This window comes from Limulus polyphemus, unplaced genomic scaffold (genome assembly GCF_000517525.1).
Source record: "Limulus polyphemus unplaced genomic scaffold, Limulus_polyphemus-2.1.2 Scaffold3182, whole genome shotgun sequence".
NCBI lineage: Eukaryota > Metazoa > Arthropoda > Merostomata > Xiphosura > Limulidae > Limulus > Limulus polyphemus.
The window spans coordinates 83,310-92,829 of NW_013668792.1; the positions used below are offsets into that span (position 1 = coordinate 83,310).

At 32.9% G+C, this 9,520-nt stretch overlaps 1 pseudogene; it reads right to left on the reverse strand.

The window, feature by feature from the left end:
* LOC106468834 overlaps positions 1-7,597 on the reverse strand; it is a 90,523-nt pseudogene extending 82,926 nt beyond the window's left edge.
* Positions 7,598-9,520: the final 1,923 nt, after the last annotated feature.

Genomic DNA, 9,520 nt, shown 5'->3' on the forward strand with positions numbered 1-9,520 from the left:
TGCTAAATTAGGGACGGCTAGCGCAGATAGCCCTCGTGTAGCTTTGCGCGAAATTCCAAAACAAACAAACAAACACGGCGAGCGTGAGGTGTTGAGAAAAATGAACATTGAAGATAATCTTCTGTCCTACTCAATCATAAGCATTTCTCGTAACTTTGTAATCTAATCTCCTGTCGTACTCAATTGCAAGCATTTCTAGTGACTTTGTAAGCTAATATCCTGTCGTACTCAATCGTAAGTATTTCTCGTGACTTTGTAGACAATCTTCATGTATTAAAACCTCTTCTGCGATACTTGTGTGAAGTGCTTTTTTTAAGTTAAAACGTTTTCTCTTTTGACGTGATTTGTTGACCAATATAATTATCTGTTCTTGAAAATACATACGTTTACTTGACTATGTATTTAAAAACAAAAACTCATCAGCTGTTATGGAGTTAGAAACGATTTGTAGACACATTTTAAAAGAAAAGCAGTGTGTTCTCAATAAAACTGCATTAAAACGATTGGTGTCCAGAAGCTAGTTTTCATTGAAGTCTCGCTCTTATTAACCATAAAAAAGTCACTGTATGTTTGTAATATTTCTTTCCATCAGGATTACCCTTCACCATTAACAAAATTGCAGGAAATACAAGACAATCCCAGATTTAAGTGGCTCATAATTGCTTTAGAGATCTTTTAATGTAAAAGTGTACCGAATCTGTCATAAAAGAATTGGCCTATAATTACAACTCAAATTCTAATTAAGTTGTTTTATTAAGCATGCTATTAATTGTTAGTAAGTTAAAATGTATGCTACAAAATACTACCACTAGGTGAATACAACTTGAGAGTTCAACCTAACTGTAAACCTAGATAGCCCCAGATTCTCTTTGCTAGGAAAGAGTGCAAAGATGAGCATTTATACAAATTCTACACATACACAAGATTTGTACTTTGTACTAAAATCTATCAGCTGTGAAGAAACTAGAAGTGTATGAACCCTCGGATTCACATTCCTGCACGCTAAGAACTAAACCAACCCAGGAAAAATTCCAACGGTAGACGAATTCTTATTGTTATGAATGTTTCACTACAGCTTCCCACATTCAGATAAAATTTGTTAAAATTTATAAATGAAACCAAGCCGTTTCACTGATAATTAATCAGCTTCACGATTTTCCTCATTATTCTGAGTAAATACCAATTTAACCGATTGGCTTTTATTCATAATTTTAAACAAATTTAACATACTGTAGTAATTTTAAATTTCAGATTACCAAACAGTTGAAAGATTTAGTCTTAAGAAATCGTTTATTTTATACGAATTTAATCAGTAGAGAAACCATGGCAACATTTATACGTTAATTAGAAATGTTGTTAGTTCAGTTAAAGTTGTCTAAAGTTTATTTTACTTTTATATGCAATATAAGCAGAAAAGTGAGTTACTATTGTAATGCATTCTTATGACATTATTATTTCTGTGATTACTGATAATTCAAAAATGTAATCCTCTTATTTTCAAATTTAATATCTCGAATGGTCAACAGAACGGGAGAGACATCTGGACTTTCAGCTATGGTTAAGAAAATATGATAAGTCATACGCTAAGTATAATATTACCTTCTAATTTGGAATACGCCTGTGCAATATTATTCGAAAATGTTGATACTAATGTAGTTCAGTTTGGAATTTTTTAAAATTAAATAACAATTTCCACGTGGAAAGTGAACTTAGGTAAAGAACACATTAACAGTATTGTGTTTCTACGAATATCTAAAATCTCAACTAGAGGTCGCCACAGTAATGATAATATATATATATATATATATATATTATATTGTGCAACTATAAAACTGAATGTTAGTGATGTGCAAAACTTGGAAAAAAACTGTACAACTATAGTAATTAAACTCTCAAAAGAACTACATTGAGATTTGCTGGGCCCATATGCACACAATTGGCATTTTCTTGAAGTAGAGAGGAGTTCAGACTTGTACTTATCAGCTACAGGTCTAGCATGATTCGAGTCAGAGGCAAAAGAAAGCTTCAAATAACTGAGCCCGAGTGTAAGGAAATATTTTAAAATGTTAGATACAACCATTTTTGGAAAAAGGAAAGTCCGGTCCGAACATGTTTAAAATATTTATTGCAGATAAGATTCGGACTCGGAATGGTGGATATAGTTTCAAACTTCTTTTCAGATTCAAACAAGAACCAGCCTCTAAGTACACACAGATATATATACAGTTTATAATGTGATATAATATTTAAATCAGATGTACGTATAACAGTAGTATTATAAGAATAAATATTATATTGTTGAAAATTATTGGAAGAAACATGTATTATTATAAAATAAAATATTATATATATAAATACAACCTAGATGTTTATGCTCATAATTAATATTAGGTTTTCTGTTTCTTTGAAAATATTTATTGAAATGCTGGATTACTTACATATGCCCCAACTCATGTGCAATAGTAAAGGCTGCACCCAAACCGTTGTCCTGAACAACAGCGCAGCTACTGTATGGGTCACAAATCATTCTAGGATGAGCTAAGCCTAAAAACGTGGAAGATCTTCAAATAAGTAAAACAAACAATTTTTTTGCAAAAGTTAAATGAAAGAAGCACACAAAACGCGTAGAAGCATTTAACAATAACATCACATGATCACCTTAAAGTTTGTTTTTACATTATATACATATTTACATTATAAATAGAAACATTGGTTCAAGTATTCTCCTCTCACTCAAATTTTACATGAAACTTTTGTGAAAGTAACCGCATAAAGTCCGAAAAAGGTTAAACTTTCTAATTACTGAAATATATCTCAGTGAAAGATGTAATTAGATTCCATACATGTTATGCTTTAAGTATTAAATGTTTGCTTACAAATGTGCTATTTGCCCCTGAAGAAGAAAGGTCCACCTTTCGAAAGCGCTCGGGTTATAAGGTTTTTATTCATTTCTGTTTTTAAAAGTAATTGTTTGTTAATCTATATGTTACTTTTTGGTTTTCACTACCTAAAACTTGTGCTCTTCGCTTATATTAGTGCACTACACATACACATTTATACTAAATGAGAAGAGCTGTAATTATTTATTGTGAAACATAGCTTACCTAATGTATCACAGGAATTTGAGGTTCGACATAAGTTTTCTCTTTAAAAGAAAGAAAAGAATCAGTTCCCAATCTGAACACTGAGGCATTTAGTAAAACCAAAACCTTTGCATAAACACGATATCAGAGTATTTGATTTATAAGAACTCTAGGCTTTGAGTATCACGAACACTAGTTCAGGACTTCCAAAACTGGGGGCTGTAGCAAGTACACAATACCGTTAAGGTACTCACTATCTACATGTTTATTGGGTGAATGAGGGAAGGACTTAGTTTAGGAACTGTTCTAGGAAATCCTGAACTAGATGGTTAGATGGATATACTTGCAGGATTTAAACAACTAAATAACAAACCGTGCACAATACCGTTAAGGTACTCACTATCTACATGTTTATTGGGTGAATGAGGGAAGGACTTAGTTTAGGAACTGTTCTAGGAAATCCTGAACTAGATGGTTAGATGGATATACTTGCAGGATTTAAACAACTAAATAACAAACATTTCATGTTCATGCTCAAGTCTGGATGAAAAACATTGAAAATTCATTAGATATTTCATATAGATGTATTCTTAAAGAAGTAACTTGAAATACTCAAATTCACTGATTAAAATGAGGCATTTACTTTTTATTTTTTAAACTGCCTTAAAATCATAATGGTGGATTGGCAATACAATAAAACAAAGGTGTATACAAAAGTTGTATTACGTCACAGTAACGTCAATATGTAATCATTAAAATATAAGCAAAAAACTCAAAATTACAAAGAGAAAAATAAATAGTACTAAATTCAGATTGATAATAAGATTATAGAAAATACATATATTTATCAATTCAGAAAATTTGACATGTTTCAAATACAAAGATCCTTGCTTAATTCTTTAAAGTTTAATCGTTTTCACTTCTCTAACTACAAAAATTCTTCTTTCAGAATAATAATGACTATTCATCTTACCTAGTGAGTAAAATGGCCGTGTCAAAATATAGAGGGAGCTTATCTTCTTGATGGTCGATGCTCTGCTGCCACTTACAGAAGTTTTTAAGAGTTTTCGAAGCATATGGAAAAATAACATCTCGTGCCTAGTTGAAAGTAATAACCTCACTTTTTTTCTGAATTTTTTAAAATGTTTTTGTCAATATTATTCTGTTTTCTATTTAACGATAAACTTAGATATAGTATGATTTTAAGAGCTAAAATTAAATATTTCTAATCGGAGTTATTAATTTTTACAGCGGGCGGTTTTGTTGAAAAGTCCCAACAAGTAAATTTGTTGACTTAAATATATTTGTTTGTTTGTAATTAAGCACAAAGCTACACAATTGGATATCTGTGCTCTGCCAACCACGGGTATCGAAACCCGGATTATAGCGTTGTAAGTTCGCAGACATACCGCTGTGCCACTGGGGGACTAGATATATTTACTACGACTTCCACTAACATATCAAATGCTCGAACCCCTCACACTATCAAATATGTTTGTTTGTTTTGAATTTCGCGCAAAGCTACACGAGGGCTATCTGCGCTAGCCGTCGCTAATTTAGCAGTGTAAGACTAGAGGGAAGGCAGCTAGTCATCACCACCCACCGCCAACTCTTGGGCTACACGGCTGAAATGGCGAGCATGTTTGGTGTGACGGGGATTCGAATCCGCGACCCTCAGATTGCGAGTCGAGTTCCTTAACCACCTGGCCATGCCGGGCCCTATCAAATATGAACCGCACCCATATGTGTCACTTGATGTCCCATCCCCCACCATTAATTTTAACTGTCTTCTTCATTAATATACATTTTTGGAAAACAGGTGTCCCCTTGAGAGAGAAAAAGAAAGAAAAAAAAAAGACTTCAAACTTCGCAATGATCAAGCTACAAAGAGATGTGATACTTACACACAGGGCATCTTTTTAAATGTTTTTGGTTTTCGAACATATTTACTACAGGAGAATTACGTCAGTTTAAGAGAGTTGTAACAACGCATCAAATCAACATATAACAAAGTATTACTTTCAGTTTAGTCACGTGGAGGAGGGTTATATTAATAATAAAACAAATTTGTATGGTAAATCAAACTTGCAGTTATAAGGTTTGACGTTCTTCCTAACTCATAGTGTAAAAATATTGTTAACTATATTGCATTAACTTATAATTATTTTGTTTTGTTGCTGACGTACCAGAATTATCTCATTAAAAGTACACATTCGCTTTTCATTGTGCTATTAAAACAAAATAATTAGTTTAAGAAAAGTAATATTTCAGACATAAGAAATTTATTCTTAAATTAAGTAATGTATAAGACACACTAGAATACTTTGTAAAACAATATTGTTGTTTATTCTTAAATTAAGTAATGTATAAGACACACTAGAATATTCCGTAAAACAATATTGTTGTTTATTCTTAAATTAAGTAATGTATAAGACACACTAGAATACTCCGTAAAACAATATTGTTGTTTATTCTTAAATTAAGTAATGTATAAGACACACTAGAATACTCCGTAAAACAATATTGTTGTTTATTCTAAAATTAAGTAATGTATAAGACACACTAGAATACTTTGTAAAACAATATTGTTGTTTATTCTTAAATTAAGTAATGTATAAGACACACTAGAATACTTTGTAAAACAATATTGTTGTTTATTCTTAAATTAAGTAATGTATAAGACACACTAGAATACTCCGTGAAACAATATTGTTGTCTATTCTTAAATTAAGTAATGTATAAGACACACTATAATACTTCGTGAAACAATATTGTTGTCTATTCTTAAATTAAGTAATGTATAAGACATACTATAATACTTCGTGAAACAATATTGTTGTTTTTTCATTTTACACTTAATTAAAAGTACCTCTTTGTCATCCATTACAATAATTTTTTCTACAACGATATTTAAGGCGTTACCAATACTTGGGTCCTTGTACATCAAAGATACCTATTAAGGAGAGATAATGAGAACTATGTTAGTAACACAGAATTTAATACATATACAATATTGATTAGAATAAGAGATTTCTGAGTTACAAATATTGTATTTTCTAGATGATAATTACACTATTTCATAAACACGATTAGGAGTAATTTAGCTTTCTCTCTCTCTGTACTGTAAAGATACTGTGGTATCGTATAGAATCCAGAAATCATACATTAAAGTAGCGTTTAGGGCAGAGGTGTCGGAACCGGGGGTGCTACAGCACCCACACTTTTACATATTCAACTTATATAGAAACTGTAAATTATATTATTATATTAATTTTCTGGAAAGCATGCCTCCAAACCTCCCTATATTGAGCAGTCTTTGGCAGCATAAGAGGCAGCTCCTTATACTTTCAATATCTCATTGCAAAATCTGCATGAGAAACATGAGGAGGTCTGATTAAATGTTCACTGCCTCCTGTTACACACACTGGGGGAGGGTTTCATGAGGGCATACCAAGTTTGGTTGAGATTGATCGAAAATATGGCATGAAAGGCAGATACTAGCTCCCCAGAGTGTTACATGGTATTCAGATCCAAATGCTGAACCCTCTATGACTCTCCCTGCGTTCCGAAAGGTGCATGTCAAACTTGTTTGGGATCAGTCAAAAAGTGTTGGCATAAAAAACGAACACATAAATGGCACTTCTGCTTTTTAATAATTTATATGTTGCAAATGCTTTATAAATTACTAATTTGATCATTTACGAGAGAATAAAAAGTAGTACATCATGTTGTAACAAATGTGACAGAGGTTTTGGAACCAGGGAGTGCTGTACACCTCAACTTTTACATATTTGACTTATATAGCAACTATAAATTATATTATTATATTAATTTTCTGGAAAGCATGCTCCCAGACCTCCCTTGTCAGCATAGGAGGCAGTTCCTTATACTTTCAATCTTTCATTGTAAAATCTGCATGTTTAGCCAAGTACACCCACTTTGCAGCTCCTTCCTACACCACTGGATATAGGTAATACAGTCTCAAAAAGGAACAGTTAACTAAAATTCATGCTAAAACAGCTTAACATTTCAATAAAAAGAGTAACTATGACATATTATGAAAATATATTTTTTGTTGTTGTTGTTTTCTATTGCTACCTTAGATAAGTCTTGTAGGAAACTTACCGAGGCCATCAATGTTAGGACATAGGTGTGTAAATTGCTGCTACCTTAGATAAGTCTTGTAGGAAACTTACCGAGGCCATCAATGTTAGGACATAGGTGTGTAAATTGCTGCTACCTTAGATAAGTCTTGTAGGAAACTTACCGAGGCCATCAATGTTAGGACATAGGTGTGTAAATTGCTGCTACCTTAGATAAGTCTTGTAGGAAACTTACCGAGGCCATCAATGTTAGGACATAGGTGTGTAAATTCCTTCCGTGGAATTTTGCCATTTTGTGATCGACTGCAACCATTACTTTGACATAACGTACTACTGAAACAGATCGTTTTTTACGCCAACTTTTGTCGAATTCTAGATGTTTTATCTCTCTTTTCATTTGCCGTCTGATATTTCTCCCTGCAAAGATATTACATAAATAAGGTTTTTGGCACCAGCTATAGTCAGTAAAATTAAAAACCCCTAAATATAAAAACCATATTTTTTGTCAAGGTGATATCGTAAAAGAATAATGCTATCACATGCATTTAAAACTGTCGCAGTATTTGCTCAACTATTAATACCCTTGTGCATGAACGTTTTATTCATTTATAAAAAAAAAGATTCTGTGAAAGGAATAAAAAAATCAACCATAATCTCTTCCGGTAGCTAGAAAAATCAAGAGTTTTGTTTCATTAAAATATAACATTAAACGCATGAAATTTATGATACACATGTAAAACCTGCCCAGGCAAACAATACCCATTCCAAGCATGAAGTAATCAAATAACGGCCAGTACCTAAATAATTGATATTTTTCTTCCAATCCGATGTAGGCACAAAAACTACTTTTGAAGGTGTATCGCAATAAAGAGATTTGGGGGTGGGGTAGCTACTCACGCATACCTAGAGAACAGAACCCATGTGATATTTTTCAAAGTTCAATATCGTTCCTGGATGCCGTTTTGAAATTTCACAGGTGGGCGAAAATAAATGTGACGTAGCAACAATCAACCGTTTGTCAAGGTTAAAAGTTTAGTTTTGGTCTATTAATATGGCAAGATGTGTATCACAAGTCATTGTATGTTCCAAACAAGAGCACTGGTGACATTAGTTATACAGAAAACTTTAATAAAAACACATTTTTCTTGAAGATAAAACTAGAATCTATTCAACGTATGGATTAATCTAATTTTTTCTATTTCCTCGACTCGGGGTCGAAACTGACCTCTCGTACTCTAAGCGAGTGCTCTACCAACTTACTTAGAAGGATAATCCACTGGAAATTACTTTTAAGGCACTTTTTGTTAAAACTTAAACTACTACACGTTTCTCCTTTTTCAAACAAGGCCCGTCCGCTGCTTTATGGGTCGACTACTAGTTCGCCGCCAGTTTCCGGTAGTAATTTACAAAAAATTGAACCGAGATCTTTCACACATCGGGAGAGTGCTCCACCAATAGAGCTAACCCACTGGTAGTTGCTAGTAGGCATTTTGTGTTTTTAAAAGTTATTTTTATAGAGAAAACACTTCAACACAATCTGTCTTGTCGACATAGTTTTTGACTTATGCTGATGTAGTTTTAAATTTATATCGCAATAAGCCAGTTCGTGCTTACGTTTCACATATCGCAATAAGCCAGTTCGTGGATACGTTTCACAATGTATCAGAAAGACAAAGTGAAGATATTATACACAAAAATGATTAAAATTCGTCTGCCTTGTTTTTTTTTCTCCCAAAGAATACGAACTGGTACAAAACACAGGATTATTATTGCTTCAAAGGCAGTGGGGAACTAAACGTTATTGAACATTCCAACAATTCAAGAAACTCGATATCACTTCGAGCGCTTTCAATAGCTAGAAATTCCCATTGTTTCTTATTAACCACAAAGCTTAGCATCAGGATTTTTATGCCATGCAACCGCAGGAATTTAATTCAGAATTTTAGCGATACAAGACTTCAAGGATACCGGGTAGGCTTCTTCATTGAGAATGCGCTAGAGCTATCGGGTTTCTTGAATTGTAATTTATGTACCTTTCATCCAACGTGTTTCTAGGTGTCAGGACAAGTTCTAACAGACATTCCTCGAGTTTCAGTTCAGAAAGAACCGGAAGCTATTTTCATGGTCTTTATTAAACCTGCTTGTACAAACATTAGCTTAAGAAGTGGCACTCCATCAAAATCCAGTTAACAAGTTTGACACTGGAGAGTGCAGTATTTCAACTAGTGTAAAAAATGTTTTCATCTTTACCGACTTATATGTAATAGGTTCTTTATAACTGGAAGAAGGAACATTGAGAAGATTACTAACTACACTGATTAACTTGGAGTAAGC